The 26755-nt window shown below is 49.6% G+C and overlaps 1 long non-coding RNA gene across 1 annotated transcript; it reads left to right on the top strand.

The window, feature by feature from the left end:
- The first annotated feature begins 2701 nt into the window (after window positions 1-2701).
- On the top strand, window positions 2702-24054 carry LOC107153860. The gene is made up of 3 exons (XR_001504961.2): window positions 2702-3014; window positions 3541-3732; window positions 22253-24054. It is a non-coding gene; the product is annotated as an uncharacterized LOC107153860 (long non-coding RNA).
- Window positions 24055-26755: the final 2701 nt, after the last annotated feature.

Genomic DNA, 26755 nt, shown 5'->3' with positions numbered 1-26755 from the left:
TCAAAGACATGTTTTCAGAGACCAGGACAAAGAGTTTGCACGGCTGGGTGGCCACTCAATCAATGCATGTTCACCGGACAGCTGCAGAAACCAAGGGGCCTCCCAAACAAAAGTGGTCACCCTCTTTTTCACCATCTGCATATCTACATTCCAGATACCTCCATCCTTTTCGATCAAAACAGGAGACAAAATTATTGACATGAGAACAAGTTGCAGTTAGCAGCCCTTCTCTGCTTAATCCAGAAATCATGGGTATTTGCAATAGCTACAATTGCTAAATGTGTTCTATATGTCAGGCGTGGGATCTGAGAATGACCACACACTGTGATTGTGCTGCTGCCCATTTTTGTCCTACAAGATGTAGATTAAAACATGGTTCTTACATCTAAGCGTTCATATCTACGTGGATTTAAATATCACTTCTTCAAGGAAGCCTCCCTCAACCCCCTGACCGTGAGGTACTCCTATCGCTTGCTCCATGCCACCATGAATTTCTGCTCTTTAGCTGCTTCCCTAATCTCTCTCTTCTCCGCTAGACACTGTGAGGGCTGGAACAACGTCATTGGACCCTCTGTTGTCGGCAGATGGCATGCCGCCTCGCATGCAAAACGGGTGGATGGAGGGTGGGGGAGACAGACGCCATCCTGGCCCCTGGCCTGGCCTCTCCTCACCTGGGCCTTCTTCACCTGGTCCTGCTGCCCAGGCTGGCCCTCACTCTTCCTGCGCCTGCTCAGCTCCCTCTCCTGATGGCTGGGGCTGAGCTCAGCACTATCTTCCAGGGATTTTGTTTGATGACTCCAAGCTCCTCGCATTTGTCGCCTCTCTCCAAGTGCCCAGTTATGAATAAATCTCTGAAATCACAGCAGACCACAGGACTATCTGACACCAAAACCATGGGATCTCCTTAAGACAGATTCCTTCCACTGCCAAATAGTGTTCAAAATAGGGACCCCTCACCAAAGATCCAGCTGCTATACCAGTCAAGACTGTTGGGTATGAGGGAAAAAAAAGCCCATTCCACGTGATCCTAAATGGGAAGAGAGAAAGATCGAGGGCCCTGTATCGGGGCAGTCTGAGTCATAATGATTTCAGGCAAGACGACATCATCCAGTGTGTGTTCTTTCCATATCCGCCTTTCCTTGCCTCTCCAGTGGTACTGAGACCCACACCAGGCTCTCAAGCCCCAGGGAAGCATGGCTATGGAACCCCAAGTCCTCACAGCTCAGGCTCCAACAGGAAGGCTCTTCCAGGGTCCACGTGTCAATCTGTGGGAGGATTCTGACCGGCTGTGCCCAGCACACATGCCCACATCTGAACCAGTCAGTGTGGGCAGAGGGGAGTGACAAGCGATTTTGACTGGACTGGTCTAGGCTGCGAGCCATCCCTAAGGCCTGAGTGCTTGATCCCCACCAGAGCTGGGTGAGAGTTTGCCCTAGGAAGCTTGCTGGTGGCCAAAGTCAGCCACGTGCTAGGCTTCTCACGAATAAAGCAGCAGAAGAGGTTCTGTGGAGAAACAGGATGAGCCAGACTTACCCAGGCCAACAGGGGCTCTCAAAGGCTGCAGGAGCGAGGCAGAACCATCCAGTGAGCTTGGTGGTGAGCTGGTTAAGGTAGGAAACATCACCCTGTCTACCCAAGCTGCTAGATAGGACCCATGACGTTTCAGACATCCCCGATGCTGTCTCCATCCAGGTCCAGCCTTCAGCCTTCACTCACGGCCTTGTCTGTGTCCACCAGCCCTGCCGGGCACCTGGTAATAACTATAATGAATAAGGTCTCCTTTTATCTGCTAGCAGACTGCTCCATCCAGGGACACACACTTCCTTTAGCCTTCGTCACCAACATTTCTGCTACTGATTCCTGAGCCCCGTGGGAAACCTGGTGGCAGTGGCCTTTGGGTGGATTCGGTTCTAGCTTTGCTGTCAGGGCCTCCCCTACCAAACACTTCAGCTGCTCATCCCTGGATTTCTAACCAGCCCTTGGCCAGCTGACAAAAGTGGCCCCTCCAACCACAGCCAACCTGCTGCCTGTGGCAGCTGGGGTCCAGGAGAGCCCTCCCTGCTCAGCCCACCACACCCCCAGCCCCAGTTCCCGCCCAGTGCTGTGATATTCATAACCCAGTGAAGCTGGGTCAAAAGGGACCTGGCTGCTTGGAGGCAGGGACACATCTCCAAGACAGGAAAGATCTCAGCCAGCCCAGCTGACCTCTGGTTGGGGAAGTTGGTGATGCTGTTGCTCAACAGGGGTGTTTTGAAATTGGTGTGCTCTGGTTGTGGTGGGGACACACATTGATTTTTCTTGTAGTGGCTGTGATGTGAAAAGCTGTCAGTCAGTAGTTTCTTCTCTCCAAGTGACCCAATGTAGGTTTTTAATATTTCCCCCATCTCAATGACTTTCTGAATAAATTTTTAAATTAATAAACTTAATCAATTGATTTATTATAATTTGTTGGTGATTATAGATAAATTAATATAATGTATTCATAAATTATATTGATATAATTATATTGCATTGTTTATTATTATACTTTATCATGGTTCAATTAATAATTAATTAGCTAATAATTTTTTAGATTAAGGTGAAATTTGCATAACATAAACCACTTTGAAGTGTATCCTGACTGGTCTTTAGTACACTCACAGAGTTGCACAATCACAATCATCATCACTCTCAAGTTTCAAAACATTTTCGTCACCTCAGAAAACGCCGCACTCACTGTCTGGCTACTTCCCTTCCCTGTTCACCAAGCCCCTCACGCACGCCAGCATGCTTTCTGTCTCCATGGATTTACCTGTCCTGGACATTTCTCATAAATGGAGCCATGTCATAACCGACCCTTTGTGACTGGCTCCCTTCACTTAGCGCACAGTTTTCAAGGCTCATCCGTGTCCTGGCGCGTCAGGGCGTCATTGCTGTTTATGACTGAATGATACTCAGCTGCACATCTCTTCCACATTTTGTGTATTTACTCATCTGTTGATGGACACTTGAGCTGTTGCCATCTGTGAGCTAAAGTAAGTGGTGCTGCTGTGAACGCAGTGTTTGGTGTGTGTCTGGATGGGTGTGTGTTTGGTTGAGGGTTTATAATTATTTGGGGCATATACCTAGGAGTGGAATTTCCAGATCACAGGGTATTTCTATGCTTAATATATTGAGCCCACCATATTACCTTCCATAGTGGGTGAACCACTTTACATTCCCACCAGTTATGGATAATAGGTAGAATGTTTCCACGTCCTCACCAATACATGTTATGTTTCTTTAAAAAATATATTATGATCGTAGCCAACGTTGTGGGTGTGAACTGATATCTTATTGTGGTTTTTATTTGCATTTCCCTAATGGCTAGTGATGCAGAACGTCATTTCAGTGCTTCTTGGCCACTGTATACTTTCTTTGAAGAAATGCCTACTCAGGTCCTTTTCCCATTTGTAGACTGATTATCTCTTTTTGGTGTTGAGTTGCAAAATTCTTTATATATTCTAGATAGTAGACTTGTATCAGGTATATGACTTACAAATATTTTCTCCCATATTGTAGGTTGTTTTTTCACATTCTTGATGCACAAAAGTCTTTGTGTTATTGTTTTTCTGGGTTTTTTGAGGTGGGGTCTCACTATGGTCCTCACTATGGTCTTGGACTACTGGACTCAAGTGATCCTCCTTTCTGAGCCTCCCAAATAGCTGGAACTACAGGAATGCATCACTGTGCCCAGCAAAAGTTTTAATTTTGGTAAGTCCAATATCTTTTTTCTTTTGTTGCTCATATCTGTTGGTGTCATATCAAAGAATCCATTGCCAAATCCAGGTTCATGATGTTTTAAACCAGTGTTTTTTTTCTAAAAGATTTGCAGGTAGGGGTCCACCTTCACTCTGTTTGCCTGTGAATATCCAGTTGTCCCAGCACTGTTTGTTGAGGGGATTCTTCTTTCCCCCATTGAAAGGTCTTGGCATCTTTGTTGAAAATCAATTAGTACAGGTGTATGCATTTATTTCTGGTTTATCTTAGTTCAACTCTATTCCTTTGGTCTATATATCTTTTATGAACACCACAATATCTTGATTACTGTTAGTTTGTCGTTGGCTTCAAAATTGCAAAGTGTGAATCCTCCAACTTCATTTTTCTGTTTCAATATTATTTTGGTGGATTAAGTTTGCCTGTATGTTACTGTGTTACTGGGGATTGAACCAGGGCTTCATGCATGCTGGGCAAACACTCTACCACTGAGCTATACCCCTGGCCCTTTTTATTGTTTATTTTGAGACAGGGTCTTACTAAGTTGTCCAGGCTGGCCTCAAACTTGTGATCCTCCTGTGTCAGCCTCCTGAGTTGCATACACCACTGTGCTCAACTCATTCATTTTTTTTTTAATTCAAAAAAGTGTTTCTGTAATTGTTGATATTCACTCAAGCCAAGGCAGGAGGTATCTGCAAAAGGATTCTTACAGGAAGAACCTAGAGATCCAGGATTTGCTGGATTTGCCACCAACTCTGTAGGTGTCCTTTGCAACCCACATCCTCTCTCTGGGCCTCACTTTACTCTTCTGCCAAATAGAGAAGAGGGAGCTCAAATTTACATTTATGCTTGGAGTGGGACCTGAAACATTTTAGTGAGCTCCCCCGTAAAAATGCTTAGAATGCCCAGGGTCCAGGCCACAGAGACGTGGCTGCCAGAGTTCCCCTCCCCCAAGCCCCACACCTGGAGCTGCCTGGCTTCAGTGAATCCCCCCCCCCCCGCCCCGTCATCAGTAAAGGTGTTATTCTAGCAAGAACTAAATCAGCAGAGGGTCGAGAATTCTGGGCCTGGAGAAATTCAGACATTGGGTCAGCAGTAGTGTGTCCTCTGTCTGTCATTGATTTCTGCTTGACATTTTCCAGCACTTGACAAATGGATTAAGAGCAGAGTCTCATGTATTGTGGGTACCCTGGGTGATGCAAAGACTAATTAGCTATGCCCCCTGCCTTCTGGTAATCAGTTTCACATTTGAATAATAATCAGGGGGAATTTTAATCATCTTGAAAGTTATTATTTTTTTCATTGTTTTGGGTATTACTTTCAATTTTTTTTTTTTTTTAAATCACTACTGCACATGTAAATAGCCTTTCAGAAAAAGCAGAGCCCTGAACACAGAAGATCAGCTACTTGCCTAGCTGGATGCCACCTACCATTCCAAGCAACTTAGTGCAGTCTGTGTTGGTTGAACTGCAGTCAAGATGCGTTGGTACCGTCTTAGCTTTCTTTACCTGACGGGCTTTCATAGAACACACCGTCCTACGGGGATGGCACCCACATTCTAGACCATGAGCTAGAACGTCTCCACCTCAAGTCTCCACCTGACTCTTGCCCCCATTTCTACGCTGTCCTCCAGCTGATGGGCTAATGCTGGAGTGTGGGCAGGTCCTCTGCCACTGCTGCCAGAGATGGTGGTAGTGAGAACAAGCGGGGGGGGGGGGGGGTGTGGTCAGGTGATGGATGGCACTTGGCAGGGGACAGAGACACAGGAAGTATCAAGAATGACTCCCAGATTTCTGGCCTGCAACACGGCTTGTTTGGTCCTAGTCAATGAGCTCAGAAGCACAAAGTGGACCAGGTTTGGGTTGAAGAACAGGGCACCACGTTGTTCCACGGTCCCTATAGAGTTGGGTACCATGGGAACCCCAGAGAAGCTCATGTGCTCAGTCTTAGAAAAGTCATGCCCGAGGTGACTTTTCAGCTTCCAGATGACGTCAGTAAGGAGCCAGAGGGAGCCCAAAGCAGGGCAGGCCTGACCCAAGAAGCCCAGAGAGGCCACTGGTGCTGGGGAGGGGGCCTCTGCTGCCAGGGTTTCTTCCAGAGACCCCGGAGAGGAGGGAAGGCCGGCCGAAATGCTCCCCAGGAAGGTGGCTGAGCTGGGAGGGCCGGGGAAGGGCAGGGCGGCAGGAATAATTACCTGAGCTGGCAGCCAGCCCCAGCTGAGTGTGGCCCCAGGGAGCCAAGCGCAGAAAGAGCCGGGCGTCTTTAGTGCCGCAGGTGTTGGAGTAGAAAATTTTCCATGAAGAGGGGGCTGTTCCACAAGATTAAAATAGCCACTTGGGCCCTCCTGGCAAGCGCAGCGTCTCTCCACACCTCCAGCGTGTTCTTCAGGTGGAGGCTGTTCCTGTTCCGAGGAGGGAACCGGCAAAAAGAATTCCTTCTCTTCTCACATTTGCTAATAAGGAAGGAGGGGGACAAAGGGCCCCAGGGGCAGCCGGGGAGGCAGGGCGTGGTGTTCTGCTGAAGACCTGGAGGGAGGCTGAGGAGGGGAACACCTGGGGTGCGGAGCCCAGGGTGCAGCCGGGAGCGCTGGAAATGGAGTCGGGGCCTGGAGCCCTCCGGCTGAGTCCCCGTGCTGTCCCGTCCAGGCCCAGAGTTTTAGGGGTGAACTGGACAGAGCAATGTGCTGGGAGGGAGGCTGGAGACTCCTCTGTAGTAAGAAGACAAATTTCTCCCCCTGGGGAATTGGAGGCTTTGTCCCTTCCAGGAAGAAGCCAGGACACGATGTCCCACTGCCTCTTACACTCCCCTCTTCCTGTCTGAGGGGCTGGGCTGGCTGGCAGCTTGGCCTCCCCTCTGTGCCAGGGTGGCTGGAGGACAGAGTAAGCCCTGCCTGCCACGCAGGTGGCACATGAACTTCAGGACACGTTCATGAGGAGATGGTGACGTCTCTGGCCCTCATTCAGCCAAGGTCTCCGGAGTTCTCAAACGTCCTCGTCCCCACCCCTTTCTTAGTTGCACTGGGGTTTCTTGGCTTCTTCAGCGGCACCAGGTATTGCATACCCCTCCTCCCTCTTTGCCACGGCAGGTCCCCTCAGCCGCTGGGAGTGAGTGTGGACAGCCGCCCACTCCCCAGAGGCAGAATGTGCAGGGACCCCTTGGTCTCTTCCGGCTGTTGCTATTGGGACATTATTATTGCGGGGAAGAGGCTAACCGTGGCCTGTCTCTGCTTACCTAACTTTTTACAAAATGCCCTCTGCCCATGTTGGCAAGCGGCTCACCATCATGAAAGATGCTGGGGACCCACCCCTGGTGAAAGCCACTCTCCCAGATAGTCCCCTGATAGGGGCATCTGAGAGTCTTCCCCACTGTCTCAGCCCTCACTGACCCCCTCTCTGAATAACACTTCCCACATAGGTCTTCTCCAAGGTGAGCATTCCTGCATCAGACTCCCCTGGGAAGCTTTTTGGGAAAGCAGATTCCTGAGCCCCTTTTCCATTCTGAAAAGTATCCCCGAGCGTCTGCGCTTGCAGTGTCTCCCAGGGGAATCTGGGGGAATCTCTCCAGCTGTGTTAACTTCTTTATACCCCACAGTTTGACACACAGTCGTCTCCACCACACATTGCCTCCTGTCCCAGTGGGCACAACAATGGTGTTCATGATTCCTCACACGTGGCAGGGCTCAGTCAGTGACTGTGAGGACGGCTACTAGCTGGTGTGTGTGTGTGTGTGTGTGTGTGTGTGTGTGAGTGGGCACACAGAGAAGACATGATTNGGGGGGGGGGGGATAGATAAGATAGGATAAGATAATACAAGAAAGTAGGGTTAGTAGAACCCCATTACAGCAGCTTTGCCTGCAGGTCTGGTGCTACCTCATGGAACTGAAGTGTGGGATGTAGAGAAAGTTCTTGGCAGACAGGATCCTGGATCTACAAAGCTGTTAAGAGCAAAGGCAGGAGGAGGACTCACGTCCAAGGGTAACAGGGTTCCATATGTGTTTGGGCAAATTGCTTGATCTTCAGGCCTGGCTTTCCCGCTATGAAGAGGGGTCTTAACAGCACTTCCTCCCAGGAAGCAGTAGAGGTTGACTTGGAGGCTACAAGAGGCCAAAGTATCTGTAAGCCTACTGTGTGCCCCAGGCTCGGCTTCCCTCCGTACCCTCCTCCTCCTCTCTCGCAGACTGGTTCCCGCTCCTGCCTGTATAGATTCAACCTATAGCTACTTTACATCTCCTCAGAGGTAGACACCCAAAACGGAGGTGCCACTCCCTTGGCCCGAGTCTCCAGAGACTCTGAGGGCCTTTCAGGGTCCTCCCCACCCAAATCATCCCTGGTTGAGAATGAGGGGTGTAGTGTGCGAACAGGATCCAGCTCCATCACCTCGGCCCCATCAGGAAGAGAGTTCTCAGAGAGGAGAGTGGAGGGTGGCCAGGGCTGGGTACACACCACACAGGCCTCTGCTGTGACCCTCCTAAGCCTCCTCCTGGGTCCTCACCCAGGCTGCTGGTGTCTCCAGAGCCTTCTCTCATCTTGCTGGGGGGCTTGAGTTCTTCAGCCTCAGGTCTGCCTGCCTCCCCCTGAATCTGCCCTGTGTTCCCTCAACCCTGCCCCACTTGTACCCTCCGCTGGGCCTTGATGCCTAAGCCCTGTGTCTAAAGGGCTTACAGTTAGTTGGCGGAATCAAACACACACACACACACACACACACACACACACAAGTTGAAGTGTCCGGTGCTCCCCCACCAGCTGCAGCTCCCAGGGAGGAGGAGTCTGGAGGAGGAGGGCCCCACGTGGGCTGTGAGGCTTGGGAAAGCTTCCTGGAGGAGGAGGAACTAGGTCAGGGGCTCGAGGCTGTGCAGGTTGGGGGGACATCCTGGCAGGCATGGGAGGAATGGGGAAGGCCTGCTGAGAAGCTGCCTGGCAGGGACACGGCCAGGAAGGAGTCAGAGCACAACAGGTGCTGCCATCACAGGGGGCCTCCTCCTGGGGCTGGGGCTCCAGCAAGCCGTGGCCTCCCTGCTCAGGCGAGCTGCTGAAGGGCCTCCCCAGGACCTGACTGCTCATTGATCGGCCTGTGAAAGGCCACTTGGTGGGCTGGTTGCCGAGAGACGGCCCGAGGCCGGGGGCCAGGATTAGTGAGTGGCCTGTTTGCTCTCCTTGCTGAGAGGAAGGAGGACTTTGGTCTCAGCTTATCAAACTGCCCCAGGTTTGAAAGCCCAGGAATGCAACCTTGGGCAAATGGGCAGGTTCACAGGACACCCATTAATCAAACAGCTCCCTTCCCTCCAGCCTAACAACTTCTCTCTCTCTCTCTCTCTCTCTCTCTCTCTCTCTCTCTCTCTCTCTTATGTGGTCTTTTGGAGGTCCCAGAAGAGAGGGGACATATATTTCCTCAAGCCCAGCTGACCACCACCCCAGGCCCGGGAGGAACTACGCAGGAGAGCAGGCCAGCTCAGATGACTTTCCCTAATGGGCCCATGAGGTCCTGTGGAGGCTTCCCTAAGGTGGACAGAGCCGTCAGGCCATCCCACCTGCCCTGTGCCCCACACAACTAGCAACACATCATCCCCTCAAGATGGAAAGAAAAATGTCCTCACCAATAACTTCTAGAGAAAGCTTTCTTTAAAATATACAATCCTTTCCAACTCTGTGGACTTCACAAGGGCAGTCCTTGTCACTGCTAGCACACACAGTCACGTGTCACATGCCAAACGCACAGTTACGTGTCAGCCCAGAGGCCAAAGATCCAGACTCCTCGCCAGTGCTTGGCTCTAAGGGGAAAAGGATGAGTCTTAGCATGTCTCCCTGCCAACGAGAACAAGTTCAGAGGAATAAGTTAATAATAATAATAAACATAAACTGGGTCTTAATAGTAGGTGTGACACCAACTACAAGTTCCACCTGGGGGCACATAGTTTTCTGGTATCGGGGTGGAGAAGGTTCCTGGCCTTCAGGAGATCATGTGGCTCTCATTTGAGCCAACTGGCCATGGCTGCTGCCTGGGTATTGTCTACCTGCTGGCAGGAAGCTAGACGGGCAGGGGAAGAGAGAGTACCAAATGCTCTGCTCTGCTCAGACTTCACCCAGAGTGCTGCCTTCCGTCCTGGGCACCACGCCTGAACTTTCCACCCGATGCCAGCCTAGTCACAGAGGGTGAGCCCACCAACTGGGAAGGGCTTTCAAGCCAGGTCGGTGAGATGTCTGGTCTGAGCGGACTTAGGAGTCACACCCTCTGGTCCAGAGAAGACAGAGGAAGTCCTCAGCCCTACCTACTGCCCTGCACCCCTGTGCCCTCTGCCTCAATTTCGGCATCCACCGCCTTCCCTGGGCAACCACAGAGGTGTCTCCAGAACTTTCTGGCCAAGCCCCTGACAGTTCCTGAAGTCCCTGCTCCTTCTCGTTGGCAGGTAGACATGCTAAAACTCATAGGATTTTGCACTTTCCCCTGGAAACTCTTCAGATCTCTGCCACCCCTGCCCACCTCCTGCCATAGCCCCAGAATGAGACAGTGAGACCCGCAGGCCCTGCACATCTTGTAGCAGTCTGCAACCCTCACATCCCACATTACCCACAGGGCAGGGTACCACACAGCACCCAGCCTCCCCACTTCCTGTCCCCTTCATCTGGATCTCCTTCAGCCTCCAGCTGCCATCTGAATGACCCCCTGCCCATGACTCACTGTCCCCTCCCTGGGCCCAGCACCCTGCCTGAGGCCTGCTGCTGTTTTCCCCATTAGCCTCCTTCTCTAGGCTATCTGCTACTCACTGGGGTCCCCCCACATCTGTCCCCAGCTCCTGGCACTAGCCTGGCACCTATTGGTATTTGTTGAATGTACAGATGCCAGCTGTTTTCAAAGGTGTGAAAGACTGTCATGTGGAATGAGGGTTAGTCCTGCCCTAATCCTCTGAGTGACTCAGAGCTGGCATTGGAAGCCAGAGACAGGAGTCAGGTGAGGTCCCTGGAGAGCAGGCCACTCCTGGAGGTGGCAAGTTCCCTGCACCTGAATGGGATAGGAAGACCCATGGAAGAGGGCAGCAGCAGAGGGATTCTCTTGGTGCTCTGACCTCCGTGGGCCGTCCAGCTCTAGGAGGCTATGGGCTGGCTTCACTTTTGGACCCCCTCCCATGAGCACAGCAGTCATACTGCAGTCAGGGCTGCAGGGCTGGGCCTTGGAGTGCCAAGAGGCAGGACGTATCCCAGCAGGGCTGACCCTAGCAAAGCAGGCCCGCTCTGTGCCTATGGAAGACAAGGTGGGTGGAGTCTGACTGTCAGCCTGCGGTCCTCAAAGAGAGCTGGGCCTTCTCTATCTGTACCCAGCAGGGTTGGCACACTCCTCACACCCTCCTCCTTGAGGGCTGAGCATTGTGTTTCCCACCAAAGGACACTGGCCCAGAAGGCCAGGAGCCCAGCACTGAGATGGGGACTTGGCATCAGAGCTAACCCAGGTGCAGCGGGGAGGAGAGGTGACCTCTGCAGCCAGTGTGGCTCCTCGGCCTCAGCAAGGCCGTCCTCCCCACCAGCAAGGTCACAGTTATCTGCCCCAGAGCGAGTGCTCTTGTAGGGCCTGGATGCCCTCCAAACATGTGGAGGGAGTTTCAACCTAATCCAGGACTTTTAAAAGGTCTCCCACGCCTGACATTTTCCAAGTGTTGTAAGCTCCAGGCAAGGACAAGAAAGAAAAGCACTTGGAAGTACTTCTACGGCTGCAGCTGCCAGTGTCACCTCAGAGTGTGTCAATGTGCATGAATCAGTGCGTGTGTCAGTGTAAGAATGTGTCGGTGTGTACGTGTATGCATGCATGTGTCCATGTGTGTCTCCTGTGTGTGTGCATCCCTGTGTATGTCATTTACATGTCAGTGTGATGTCTGCGTGTGCCTCTGTGTGTCTGTGCATGTGTGTGCATGTGTGTGCATATTGGGAAGGGTGTGGAGAAGTCGTTTGCTTTGATTGTGAGACCGAAAGAAGCACTTGGTTCAGAATCTCTCTCCCAGGCTGGAAGGACAGCGGAAGATGGTCCCGAACCTCGCTCTCTAACTGGTTGTTGGATGTGGCCACCTGCAGTGAGGCCCCTTTGAAGTCTCTATTCGCAAACCTTCTTCATATTCCACAGAAACTTTGCCCACTTCCCTGGTTTTGCCAAAACTGTGGTCATTTTCCTGCTTTGAGAGTTTAATGTTTATAGTCAGAGGAAAGGGTGGGGATTTTCAGTCAGCAGGTCCTGAATCCCAGTTCCCCGGGGCCAGGTGTGAGACTCAGGTGAGCTCATCTCAGTAAGCCTGTCTCCCGAGGCGGTGATGTGCAGCGCTACCACGTGGGGCTGGACAAACACTGGGAGCTTTCTTACATGTTTTCACAGGTTTCCCCATTTTGCAAATCTGCTTTTCCAATGTATGATTCAAAAACAAAACAAAATAAAGCACAGAAATTATATTCCCAGTCTCCTTTCCTTCAGGATACAGGCACATGTCTGACATTGCCCCTGAGTGATGACCCCATAAGAGGTGGGAGCAGGCTGAGGGGACAACCGTGGGCTGGCTGAGCAGCAGCAGAGGCAGGTGGGCTCAGACACAGCAGAGTTCCAACCCCCAGTCTCGTGGGACTCCTGACTGTTCCTACAATGTCATCCTGCACCCTGCCCGGTGGTGGGCTTGGCACTCTCTCACATCCTTAGATAAATTCTTTCCTGCTTTAACTACCAGCTAATGAAGATTCTGCCCTCTGTAATTGAGAGCCCCCTAGTCCCAGAGAACCCACATAGGTCGGCATTTGGAGACAGGGACAGTTGTGATTACAAAGGGTACATGAAATTAGATCCACGATTGTCTTGGATGGTCCCTGAATTTCCCGGGCTTCTCCTGGGAGCACACACACCTTTCCTCGTATTGGCAATCTTGCCTGATGGATGGAGCCCTGGCTCTCAGGCAGCTGATGCAGGACCGAGACCTGCCTGTCTCATCTTCTCTCAGTGGGAAGAGAGTGGAGAAGTGGTGTTTTAGGGAGGCCAGCCCAAGGGCCCCCTTGTCTCTCTTTAAGATCTCCCTTCATAGCTAACAAGTCCCCTACCCTGGGCCAGAGATTGGGCTAGGCAGTTTAGGGGCTGCAAAATAAAAGTTAGAACCCCAATATCTAGCCCTAAGGAGGTTGGTCTGACGGAGAGGCACCTCGACTGGTGGGAGAGAAGAATGACCGAAAAAGTGGGCATGAGGAGGAGGTGGCTTTGGCTGGGGTGGCCAGAGAGGCCTTCCCAAAGGGATCCCAGCAGGGCCTGACCCTGGGTAGGCGAGATTTGGGGGAATGAAGAATGCCGGGAAGGGAGCCCCAGGAAAACAATGAGAACAAGTAAAGTGCCAGGTGGGATCGGTGCCCCCCACTTTATGGGGCAAAGAGAGAGAGCCCTCTGGAATTGTCGGCTTCAGCCAGTTCCTGGGGCCCCGAGGCCTGGACAAGGAGCTTGGGTTTTAGTCCAGGATGGATATATGACTGGGTTCGACAGAGAGGACCTTGACCTCACCCCTCTGCCGCTCTCCTGACTTCCAGGGTCAGAAGCCTGGTGCCCGTGGGGAGGAGTAGCCCACTGCTTCATGCCCTTCCTTCGTCTGGGCCACCAGAACTACATTGGCAAAGGACACCCAAAACTGCCTGTTCCCCAATACAAGGTTTTTATCAAGTTTTTCAGGCTTTGTCTTGCTGGAGCTCCGGGGTTTAATGCTAGAATCTCTCCATTCTTAAAACTCTCTCCGTGGCTTCTGCCCACTTCCCAGGAGGAGCTCAGACGAGCGGGCTCATCCTCTGCTGAGTGTGACCTTAAGGGCCTCAGTTAGTGCAGCAAGGAGACTTAACACGGGACTCCGGACATCGTAAGGTGGACATTTCCAAGAATCAAGTCAGCTTCCTGATCTCCCACCTCCGACGTCTCCTCCCAGACTCTTCCCTCTCTGTGTTAATGGCCACTAGCATCCTCTAGTGATCCAGGCCAGACACCTGGCAGGGATCCTGTCCTCCCTGCCTCAGCCCCACACCCTGAGAGTCATGGTCCCACAGCTCCACCTTGTCCCTCTCTGCCACTGCCCCCTCACGTTACCCCGGCCCTCGCCAAGGCCCAGCACCCCCAGCTCTGCCATGACCTCCTACCTGGGCGCTCAACCTCCCTCCACCCCTCCCTGCCTGGGCTGACTCTGCTAGGGAGAGCTCCCTAACGCACAGACCTGATGAGCCGTGCCCTTCTGGACCTCCCTCAGTGTGTCCCCACCACTCACCAAGGCAGGTGAGAGGAACAGTCCACGCCCCCTCGGCCCGCTCTTCCCCATCTTCCACCTCACACACCTGCCGCACCATCGAGACCTGCGTGTGGGGCCCTAAGAGCGTCCTGTTGTTTCTGCCCAGGGCCTTTATCTGGGCCGTGGCCTCTGCCTGGAATGTGCTTCCCACCCTCATTGGCCTACAGGACACCCATCCACCCTTCAAGAACACCACAGGGGATATCGCCTGACCCCACACTGGACTAGGTGCGTCTGCTCTGTGGCCCTTCGTACCCGATACCCCATATAAAAACACCACTGTGGTCTGTACTATCTGATTACAGCCACGCCCTCCCACTAGCTGAGCTGCTTTGGGACCTGGGACTGTGTGTTATACAACTTTTGGGGACCCTGTCCCCGAGTTTCATGCCTGGCACAAGTGGGTACTGAATACAATTTTGTCAGTTGCAGCCAAACTAAACGGCAGGATGCTTTGGAAGGAGGTTGGACAGTGAGCAAGGGGACACACCAAGGTATAGATGACCAAGTTCAACCAAGAGAATTCTCCTTCCCCTGAGGAAGTCTTCTGAAACCAGGAGGTATCCCTGATTCAGCAGGGACAGGCAGACAGGACCCCCACTCACACTCCCTGGGGAGCTTCTTGCCAAGGACCTCGTGCTCCAAGGAGGTGTCAAACCAGAGGTCAGAATGGCCAGGTCAGTGGAGAAAGGCAGGAGGTGTGGGGGCCCTTGGGCGGCAGGACTTCCCGCCTATTAGATAAACAGGGGACACAGCCACAAGCTGTGGGAGAGGAAACAGGCAGATCCAGAGAGGGACACCATGGGGCTACAGGCTCCTGTCTCCTCAGCAAGCTGGTGCTGAGGGAGCCTGAGGGCTGCAACACCCAGGTGCAGTGCGTGCTCCAGATCAGACTCTGGAGTCAGGACCTCTGGAGAGATGTGAATGCAAAGTGATGTTAGGGATTACCAAGAAGTTATTAGTCATAATTTGATACTATAATGTTATTTTAACTATGTAGGAAAATAATCTTATTTTTTTAGAGATACATTCAGAAATATTTAGGGATAACATATTATGGGACCTGTACCTTAGTTTAAAATATCTCAGTGTAAAATATATAATGAGTTTAAGGGCCAATGCTACTGTGAGAAACTGTAAGTTAGACACACTGTGAATTTACAGCAATTATCTTAGGAAAATTTCAACGGTTGAGCTTGTGCTGATGATTGAACAGATTCCCGTTGTGATGTCTGTGTTCTGTGTTCAGGTCGAATCATTGATAGCTTGTCATATGAAGAGCTGTCAGGTGTGAGTGAAGTCTGCATGTCCAGTCCTGATGGTTTCCATGACGAGGGAGACCTTGGCTGTCTGGGACCTCGTGTGCAGTTAAGGAGCGTCTTGAGAGTTAGCCAAGGAAGGGGTTCTCATGCCTGAGAAGTGACGCAGCACTGAATGAAGCAGGGCTTGGTGTGGCAAGGACCAAAGGTGCAGCGTGCCCGCTTCCTTGAAGGGCAACTCAGGAACAGAACCAGAATCTGGGCTGGTTAGAAATGCAAGAGTCCAAACCAGCCGCTAGAGCAGCTCATGGGGATGCGAAACGGGCTCCACACAGAAACCTGGCTGCTGCCTGTCTGCTGTGGCCTCCCCTCCCCAGGGCCCATGACACTGTGCAGTTAGGATCACAGTTGTAAAAACAACCCTGCGACCGTGCTGGTGTGCTGGAGCCAGGGTGTGCAAGTGTGCAAGCGTGTGTGCCAGGATATCTGGCCCACAGCCGAGTAGGGCTGGCGAAAACTGAGAGCTGACCGTCCAAGGCCCCTACCGCGAGGCAGAGAGGACCGGTGAGAGGCAGACCCACGCGGGAATTGATCCTTAGGGAAAACGGCATTATATATTTCTCTGTGTGTGGAGGTACCACCACGTTCCTCTTCACTGTGTATAAAAAAAGTCGTGTCTTTGTTCAAATAGCATTTTTAAGGTTTTTATTGGTGCATTACGATTATACAAAATAGTGGGGTTCGTCGTTATATATTCCTACATGCACACAATGATAACACTATAGTTTGCTCCACTTCTTTCCCCACTAACTCTTGTCCCTCCCTCTGGTCCCCTTCCTCTACTCTACTGGATTCCCTTCTATTTTCATGAGATCCCACATACACAGTTTTCTCCCCCTTTTCTTCACTCTACCTTCCACATAAGAGAGAAAACATATGGTCCTTGACTATCTGTGTTTGGCTTGTTTCATTTAACATAATGCTCTCAAGTTCCATCTGTTTTCCTGTAAATGTTAGTTTCATTCTTCTTTATGGCTGAATGAAGCTCCATTGTGTATATAGACCACATTTTCTTTATCTGTTCATCCACTGATGGACACGTAGGCTGGTTCCCTAATTTGGCTACTGTGAATTTTGCTGTTATAAGTAGTGGTGTGCATGTAGTGCTTTAGTATGCTGACTTAAGTTCTGTGGGATAAATATGGAGGAGTTGTACAGACTGTCCCATTTCAAGTCTTTTGAGGAATCTCCATAAGGATTTCCATAGTGGTTGTACTAATTTACAATCCCACCAATAAAAGTGTTCCTTTCCCCCACATCTTTTCCCACATTTATTATTATTTGTATTCTTGCCAACTGCCATTCTAACTGGGGTGAGATAAAATCTCAGTGAGTTTTGATTTCCATCTTCCTAATTGCTACAGATGTTGATCAGCTTTTAATAGATTTGTTGGCCATTTGCATTTCTTCTTTTGAGAAGTGTCTGTTAGTTCATTTGCCATTTATTGGTGGGGTTATTTGTAGGGCTTTTTTGGGGTTAAGTTTTTGAGTTCTTTATATATTCTGGGTATTACTCCTTTGTCAGAGAACAGATGGCAAAGGTTTTCTCCCATTCTGTAGATTCCACTTTCTCTTCTTGCTCTTGTTTCTTTTGCTGTTCAGAAGCTTTTTAACTTGATGCCATTCCACTTATTAATTCTTGGCATTATTTCCCAAGCTGTAGGAGCCCCATTGAAGAAGACTGTACCTGTACCTATAAGATGAGTGTTGACCCTACATTTTTTTCTAGCAGTTGCAAAATTTTGGGTCTAATTCCTAGGTCTTTGACCATTTTGAATTGGCTTTGGTGCAGGATAAGACATAGGACTCTTGTTAAATTCTTCTACATATGAAGAACCAGCTGTCTCAGTGCCATTTGGTGAAAATGCTGTCTTTTCTCCAGTGTATCCTTTTGGTACGTCTGTCAAGGAGGAAATGATGGTATCTGTGAGGCTTTGTTTCTGTATCTTCTATTCTCTAACATTGGTCTGTTTTTGTTTGTTTGTTTGTTTGTTTTTTTATGCCAGTACCATACAGGGGTTTTGTTTTCTTTTGTTTTTACTATAGCTCTGTAGTATCATTGGAAGTCAGGAATTGTGATGATTCTAGCATTGTTTGTGTGGTTGGTTGGTTGGCTTTTTTGCCTTAAAATTTCTTTGGCTATTCTGGGAATTTTACTCTTCCAAATGAATTTTAGGACTATTTTTCCTAGTTCTATGAAGAATGTCATCATTATTTTAATGGGGATTAAATTGAATCTATAGACTGCTTTGGTAGTATGGCCATTTTAACAACATTACTTCTGCCTGTCCATGAACATGGGAAGTCTTTCCAGCTTTTAGTGACTTCTTCCCTGTCTTTCTTCAATGTTCAATTTTTGCTGTAGAGGTCTTTCTCTTCCTCAATTAGATTTATTTCTAGCTCTTTTTTGTTTATTTATTTTGAATGCTATTGTGAATGGAATTGTTTTCCTGATTTCTTTTTTTGGCAAATTTATTATTGGTGTGTAGGAAAGTTATAAATTTTTGTATGTTGATTTTGTAACCTGATACTTTGCTGAATTTGCTTATTAGCTCTTCCAGTCTTCTGGTGGAACTTTTTGGATCTTGCAAGTATAAGATCATATCAGTTGCAAAAGGCAATAATTTGATTTTTTTCTTTTCTATTTGTATCCCTTTTATTTCTTCCTCTTGCCTAATTCCTCTGTCTAGAACTTCAAATACTCTATTGAATAAGAGTGGTAAGAATAGACATCATATCTTGTCACTGACTCTAGAGAAAATGCTTTCTGTTTCTCCCCATTCACTATGGTATTGGTTTTGAACGTGTTGTACATTGTCTACATTATGTTGAGGTAGCTTCCTTCTATTCCTAGCTTCTTTAGTGTTTTTATCATGGATGGATGCTTTTGCCAAAGGCTTTCTCTGCATCTATTGAGATGACCATGTGATTTTTTTTTTTGCCTTAATTCTATTTAGGTGGCAAATTAAATTTATTGATTTGTGTATATTGAACTATAAATTTTTTATTTCAGAAACTATATACCAGGGTTTAAATTATCAAACATTGTGAATATTATAAAGGTTTTATTTTCAAAGAATGTCATTTATCAAACTATTAATGCTGCAAATGTCTCCAGAGCTAACAAATACCACACAACTGGAGCTGATTGTATAGAATAGACCAAACAAGCTTATTTCCAGTGTAAACCAAAGCTTAAAAAAAATGGGAGGGTGGGGCTGAGGGTGTAGCCCAGTGGTAGAACACTTGGCTAGTATGTACAGGGCCCTGGGTTAGGTCCCCAGCACCACAAAAGAAATTAATTTCATATATTTCGAAAAGCCAGCAATGCTTGGGTCCAAAGGAAACCAGGGAATGCATGAAGAAATATTCCTCCTCATCATGAAAAATCACTAATGATTATTCAAGTCCTTAATTAGAGTATTTAGTTAACATTCAAAAGAGCCCAGGAAAAGACATATTTGAAACCCAATTTCCCGGTTCCCGGGAGGACATAATTATATTGCACAAAATGGCTGTCAGGCTTCCCACTACTGGAAGGAAGGGGCAGTCTGAGAAGCAATATGAGTGGGCTGGCACCTATGTGTACCCCGCAAAGTCTGTCCCTTCTTCATAGCATCCTTTCAGATATCCCAAGTTCAGGGTCAGATCTCCTGTGAATCTCCCAAAATTCTCCATTCATTTGTCACCCAACCTGGCTGGCTGTCCCCTCCCTATCCTGATAATTATCCAACAGAAATATCACTCAGGGAAGGGTGGCAATGGAGGCTTTATGTGGTCACTTAGCAAATTTAGAGTTTTTCAACATGAGGACTATTTTCCTGTAGCCCCAGCTGGGGACAGGCGCTAGTCTCTAGATGTCCGTATCACCAGGGAACACCTCTCAAGTGACTGACATGAGTCCTGGTAGAAAAGCAACAGTGATGGGACAACATGGACCGTTCAAATGTCCACAGTGGAAGGGCTCCTGGAGAACAATTTGTCCCAACCTTCTCTTACCATCAGGAGGAAACATGAGGGCCAGACACAGGAGAAGGTCAGCCATGTATGGAACGTAACTGAGATGGAGCTAGGAACTCTTCTGATTCCCAGTCCTCTGGCTCCAATCACATCAGAGCCTTGACTTTTCACAAAACAATCTGAATCTAACAATCAATCTGGATCCCCCGAGATCCTTGTCCCTGCTGCACCTTCCTGGGACGAACAGCTTTTGTACGCCTGCTTCCTGTCTGTTAAATGAAGATAATGATGATTTCCCAGGGTTGTGGCAATGGTCTTAAAGGGAACATTAGATGTATTCTCACACTGCATGTCATCAATGAGGAGTGAGTGGGTATCATCAACTCATCATCATCATCATCGTCATCTCTGTCATTAAGAGACTCAAGGTCACAGAGCAACAGCTTAAACAACTGAGCACCTCCCAGACAAATCTTGAGGGTTAAAGGCCTGTCTGTCTGCTCTCCTTCAGGGATTCCAGTCATGTATATCTGAGGCCACACAGTGTCTCACAATGTCTCACGACTCACCCTTGTTCTGTTTGGTCTTGGGGATTTTTTTTCTTTTTTGCATCTCATTTTGGATGGCTTCTATTGCTCTTTCTTCAAGTTCACTAATATTTTCTTCTGCAACATCTAAACTGCTATTACTCTTGTGCAGTCTAGTTTTTATCTCAGATATTTCCTGTTGACTTATTTTTCTGTCTTCTTGAACGTATAGAAAATACTTACAACAGTTTGAGTGTCCTTGTCTACCCATTCTGCCATCTGTTTGATTTCTGGATCTGTTTTTGTGGATTGACAGTTTTCTTCTCTGTGGGCTCCGCCTCCCTGCTTCTCCACATGGTTGGCGCAGCTATTACATGGCTGAAAGACACTGTGAATTTTACCCTCTTGGGTGCTGGATATTTTTATATGTTTTTCAAATGTTCTTGAGTTTTTACTCTGGACATTGGTTAAGTCATTTGAAAGCAGTTTATTTTTTCCAAGGCTTACATGGGGTTCCTTAGTTGAGATCAGAGCAAGCTCAAGTCCTGGCTAATTAGACCTATTGCTACTACGAAGACCATAACTTTCTTATACTCTAGGCGATGTCCCATGTCTTACAGGATTTCCCCTCTGGCTGGTGGGAACAGATATTCCTGATATATATTCCTGATCTGTGTGAGCTCTGAGGATTATTATGCCCAGTGCTTCAAGGGATTCTAGCAGTTTCTTTGTGCAAATGCGGCTCTCGTTTTCTTGTAGACACTGAGGAAGGAGAGCCTCTGCAGGTCTCCAGCTCTCTCTGCAGCTGTCCCTCAGACTCTGCCTTGGAAGCCTGAGATTCCCAGGCCACCTCCCCCTCACAAGGGGTCCACCAGCCTCCACCTGGGCTGAGCCCCACTGCTAAAGCTGGGAGATCCCCCACCACCCCAGCAATAAGCAGGACAGCACCCATCTTTTCTCTTGGACACCTATGCTGGCTGCCTGCTGCTCTGGTCTGAAAAGCACTGTACATATACATTGTGTCCTGGTTTTCAGTTGTTTAAGGTGGGGGTGAATGTGGTCCGTGTTGCTCCAACATGGCTTAAACTTGAAGTCAGTCCTGCTTAGACTTTTAGAGCTGAGCTGTTCTTCCTCACTAGGTTAGGACCTCAGAGGACCAGGGATCCAGTAGTTACTGGATGCTGGGGGCATCTTTTGAGCTCTGATTAGGGCTAGTCCACCAGACATGGCCATGTGAGAAAGGAACCAAGTCTCTTGGTACAGGCCAGTGGGGGTCAGGGGTTTCTAACATGTATCTTAAGTGATCCACCTTAATAATTTAAAATGCACAGGAACAACCTCATGTGCTTGCAGAACTGGGGCAAAGGTCACAGAAAACAATCTGTTGTAAAAAGCTGTCCCCACTCCTTCAGGCCTGTATACAGTAGGTACTGAGGAAATGCCTCTCCGTCCTGTCCTCAGATAACTGCTTCTTGATCCAGCCTTCAGAGCTGACCCATTCTCTCTCCTGCCATCCCTCAAGTTCCCCTTTCTTTCCAGCAGGTAGCTGGTCTGGTCCTGGGGCCCTCTGAGCAGAACCAGGCTTTACAGTTAATATCCCGCAGCCTCTGATTGCAGCTTTCAGAGGTGTAACATTTGATAAGCTCCATTTAGCTTGGCGGGGCTGCATTGTTTAAATTATTCAAAGACAGATTGCTCGCTCCATCCCCCCTCCAGGGTTTCTGCTCTGCTGAGCCTGCCGGCAGCACGTTACCAGGAAATAAGGCGGGGAGTCAGCAGGCAGTTTCTCACTGCCCTGAAATCAGTTCCAGCCGTTGTTCTACACCCATCACACCCCATTATTCCTTGCTAATTGCAAGCCTGGTATGCAAGTTAACTCTTTGAGAACAATGCTGGCTTTGATTGCTGGGGAGACACCGTGAGCCTCCCACCTCCTCCTGCCTCCCCTCCCCCTCTGTCCCCAGCTGACTGACTGTCTGGGATTCAGCAAGTCAAGGGGTGGGAAGAAATCTGAAAATCTGAGGTAGAGCTGGTTCCCCAGGCATTCCGATTGGGCGGGTGGATACAGCCAGTCGGGTCCCAGCCTAAGACTGGAGCAGCCTCATCTCTAACTGGTGTTGGACAACCCAGTCTTGCTGTTGTGTCCAGCCATCCGCATGGCACCTAGAGGGTGTGCAGGCTGGGCCCTGGCTCAGAACAAGCCATCACCTCCTGGTCCAGGGAGCCCTCGCCACTGCCCTTGGACGAGGCCTTACTCCTTCTGCACCTGAGCTGTTTGCTCCCTACACACGGAATGATTGTCACGGTCATCTGGCAGTGGTCACGAAGAACTACTCTTCCAGGCATCCTTTTCATCATCGACTTAGAACAAATAAGAATAATTCTAAGAGTTGGTTGGCCATCAAAGCCTAAAATATGTGCTCTCTGGTCTTTTACAGGAAAAAGGCTGCTGGCCCCTCCCCTAGAATCTGAATTAAGAGACGGAGGCAACTCGGTGTCTGGACCTTGAAGACAACGTGTGAGCCTGTCTTGGCCTGGATCCTAGACCAGAAGAAGACATGGCTGGAACTGCACTGAAGGGGACCTGCAGATGGGACAGTAGAGTCACCGTGTCACTTCCTTGATTCTCATCATTGCACTGTGGTTCTGCAAGGGAGACATATGGGGAATTGTACTATTTTTGCAACTTTTTTGAAAGCCTGAAATTATTTTGAAAAAAACAGATACATTTGGGGGAGGGAAAAAAAAAAACATGGGGCAGGCGTGGTGGCTCATGCCTGTAATCCCAGCAACTCAGAAGGCTGAGGCAGGAGGATCACAAATTTGAGGCCAGCCTTGGCTACTTAGTGAGACCCTTTCTCAAAATAAAAGGGGCTGTGGATGTAGCTCAGTGGAAGAATGCCCCTGGGGAGGGCCTGGGGAGGGTGGCTTTTAGGTGGGGTGGAATTGGGAAAGGAGCACTTAGACAGATGGTCAATTCCCCAGAGGGCCTGAGGGTGAGCTGGGGATGCGTGCGGCAGTCCAAAGAATGCAGGCTTTGGCAAGGACATGGAGTGAACAAGGAGGGGGTGGCTGTGCGGTAGAAGGTTAGTCTCCAGGGGCTGCCTACCATAAAGCCTAAAGCCTCAGTGAACTCACTAACCTCATGAAATAAGTGCCAATAGATTTCCTGTGTAGGAAGCGAAGGGTCCAAAGTCAGGCTAACTGGCAGGAGGGCAAACAGAGTGGACCCACCTGGATGCAGGAGCAGATAAGGACCCTAAGGAAGTAAGGCTGGCCCTTTTCAGGGTGGCCCAGGCTGAGCCACAAGACCAGAGCCAAGTTCACCTAAATTGCCACAGGCCAGAGGCCCCAAGAGTGAGTTGCCCTCTCAGGGGTGACCCCTGTCTACTCCCTTGCCCCCAGCCTGATGACCAACAGGGTCTCTGATGCTGGCCCCTCCAAGCCCAGCAGTGCCATGGTCACACTGCCACTCCTGTGCTTGGGCTTTCACCAACCTCAGGGCTGCTAACCAGAGCTGGGAGGGCCACTGGCTGGGCAGTAAGCAGCATGCTCCATGAGTAGACTGGGCACATTAGTAACTGAGAAGAGCAGAAAGCTCCTGCCGCAGCAGAAGTACCTTTAAGCAAGAGAAGTTGCGAGGATCCTTCTCAGGAAAATGGTGCAGTCAGAGAGGACAGCCATGAGCACGCTCCAGAGGGCCTGACTGGCCAGGGGCCATCCGTGTGGGATGGCAGGAAGGCCTCTGCCCAGTTCCCATGGTCACTCCCAGCCCAGGACTCAGTGCAGCAGGGACACCAGGCAGACCAGGCGGCCAGCGGGAACAGAGTCCCTTGCTGCTTGACCAAACCTGCCTGTGACTACCCATCTGTCTAGAGATTCCACAGGACCTTCTTAACTCCTCGTCTTCACCCAGGTCAAACTTGTTTTGCCGACTGGCTTCTAGCCTCCCCGGCCCTCCCCATTTTCTCTCACACAGGCATGACCATGACGCACATTATCAGCACATCTCAAACACGCAGAGGAAATTCCTTACTTTAATTCCATCCGGGTCTCTGCTATTTAGAGTGATCTCCCCTGGAGTGACTCGCCCAGTTCTGCTCCACTCTAAGGTTCCTCTAAGATAACCAATCCCCTGCCCCACGGTCTCCCAGAAGGAGGGGACAGGATATGCAGCAAGGCCTTTTAATTTTCCATAATTTTAATATGTTTCTTTTTATTAAAATTAAATCTTTTTATAGCTTTATTTTATTCATTTATTTTATGTGGTGCTGAGGTTTGAACCCAGGGCCTCACAGATGCTAGGCAAGTGCTCTACCACTGAACCACAACCCAGCCCAATATGTGTGTTTAAAATCTAAAATATAGGGGCTGGGGATGTGGCTCAAGCGGTAGCGCGCTCACCTGGCATGCGTGGGGCCCGGGTTCAATCCTCAGCACCACATACAAACACAGATGTTGTGTCCGCCGAAAACTGAAAAATAAATATTAAAAAATTCTCTCTCTCAAAAAAAAAAAATTAAAATCTAAAATGTCTAATTCCTGGAATATAACCTTTACTTTGACTGTAAGGTGGTCAAACACCCACTGTAGAGGGAAAAAACCATCCTACAGTTGATTTCTGATTTAAATTTCCTACCAGCTGAGGTGGTTATCACTTCTGAACTATTTAGTGGCCATGTCTTTAAAGGTCGTATTGGACAGTTGCTGGAGGTCATATGTAAGGAAAAGCATCCTCCTCCTCCTCCTCCTGCCCAAAACATAGATGCATAAACCTCAGAATCAGGATTCATGAGAAGCCAGAAATCACGGTGGGACACTAACAGGTTGAGTCAACGTCCATCTCAGTAAGTTGCACGAGGCCTCAGTGTGCAGATGTCAAAGACATACAGTTTGCAGACTGGCTTTACTTACGTTTCCACAAAATAAGTGTATGCAGGGTGAGTCTGTTCATGACTCGGGGAGCTGCTTCAGAAACAGCATGACTGACATGGAAAGGGGAATGATGGGAAAAGGAACTGAGAAATGGGAGAAAGGAAGATCAGAGAGGAGTCTGCCCTGGGTTCTGTGAGCTGGTCCACTTCCAGGACTGGCATCTGGGTCCTGGCAGGACTATTGACTCCTTAATGAGAGAGCCCCTCAAGGATCAATTTCCAGACAAAACTGTCCCAGACGCCCCCATGTCACCCAGATGGGTGGAAGCCATCAACCCACAGGGAGAATCTTACTCTCTGATGAGAGAAACGCTTGGAAAACTATCCACCCCAAGGGTGTGAGAGACACCAGAGGGAGGCAGTGTGAAGTGTGGTGTGGGTCCTGCCCAGGGCTGGTTCCCAGAGAGGACACTGGCATGGGGCTCAGCTGTCCCCTCGCAGCCAAGGACGTGGAGAGCCAGGGCAGCTCGGGAGCCTGGGAGCGGGTGGACCCTGCCTGGTGCCTTGAGTTAGGAAACCAGGTCAGAGAGCTTCCAAGCTACTAGGTGAAGAGCTGGCATTAGAACGCGTCTGCAGGCACCACGCGGGTGTCCTGACACCTGTCCCTGGCGCCCATCGAGAAGGCCTTTCTGGCTCCTGGCCTCAGCGGCTCTGGCAGCCCTCATTTCCTCTGCTGGGTTTGGGGCTTAAAGCTGCCCAAGTGAAGAGCTCAGATCTGCCTTTGCGTGAAGCAGCTCTTTAAATGCATTTTTCAGCACGACTCCCTGCAAGACATAGACGTTCAACTGCGCGCGCGCGCGCGCACACACGGTCCGGGCTTCACAAACAGCGCTCGCTCTGACGGCTCTCCAGGCACTCTGTCGTTCTCTCCCACTGTCTCCTCTTTCCCTTTCTCCATCATGGTTAAAAACAAAAACGCTGCTTGGGATTGGATGAGCACTGGCTGAAAGGAGCGTCACCACTCTGGTGGTCCAAGGGGCCCTCTGAGAAGGTGGCAGGTCCCTGCACATGGTCATCATCCCACCTTTCTGAGGAGGCTGGAATTGTGTCCCAAGGAGGTCCCCACGGTTCCCCTGGGTCATACCACTGCACCAAAACGTCATGCTCAGACACCCGCGCAGTGTCACAGTCAGGGTGACTCTCATGGGCTTACACTGAATGCCTCGCTAGGAAACCCCAAGAGCTACATGGCCAAAGAGTGAGTGCTATTCCTACTTCGTTAACTGCTAGGAAAAGTAAAGCTTGAACTATGTAGGTGACTTGTCCAAGGCCAACTGCAGCTGGCAGGGTCAGAGCAAGGAGCCCAGGGTCTCATGATGCTCTATGTACCGTGCCCTGCCCTTCCACAAGGCTGATGGAAGCCTGCAGCCCTTGCCGTCTCCACCTTTGGAAGTCTCATCTGGTCCCCAAGCTCTGGACCAACAAGGTCCTGAGTACGGGAAATTTCTTTTTTTTTTAATATTTTTATTTTTTAGTTGGAGTTGGACACAATACTTTTAGTTTATTTATTTTATTTATTTTAGTTTATTTATTTTTATGTGGGCCTCACACTTCCTAGGCGAGTGTTCTACCCCAGCCCCTACGAGAAGTTTCTAACAGTCATCTTACATCAGATCGTCCAGCTGGATGCCCCTGTGACATGAGCTTCGACCAGAGTTGGCTTCCACGAAGTTCATGAGCCAGTGTTCAAGATTTACAGAAAACAGTGGACTGCTCAAGACATACTAGGAACATCCACGGTGCCCGCCACTCTGCCGGGGGATTCTCCTAGGCTGCTGTGGCCAGGACTGGTTGCAAAGCCCTCCAACACACTTGACCGAAGACAAGTTTAATGTCTTGGAGTTTAATGTTTTTATTAGTTGTGTTTGTGGCTTCTTCAAAATACTGTGTAGCTGCTGGCACCACCCCAGCCCCACTGCAAGAACCTCCTCCCCAGCCTCCACTCGCCAGCAAGCTGCACCCCGCACCCAGGGATTGCCCCCCACCCCGCCCTCATCCATCAAACAG

The sequence above is a fragment of the Marmota marmota genome, unplaced genomic scaffold (genome assembly GCF_001458135.2).
Source record: "Marmota marmota marmota unplaced genomic scaffold, marMar, whole genome shotgun sequence".
Classification (NCBI taxonomy): domain Eukaryota; kingdom Metazoa; phylum Chordata; class Mammalia; order Rodentia; family Sciuridae; genus Marmota; species Marmota marmota.
This window is presented reverse-complemented; position numbering and strand designations above follow the sequence as displayed.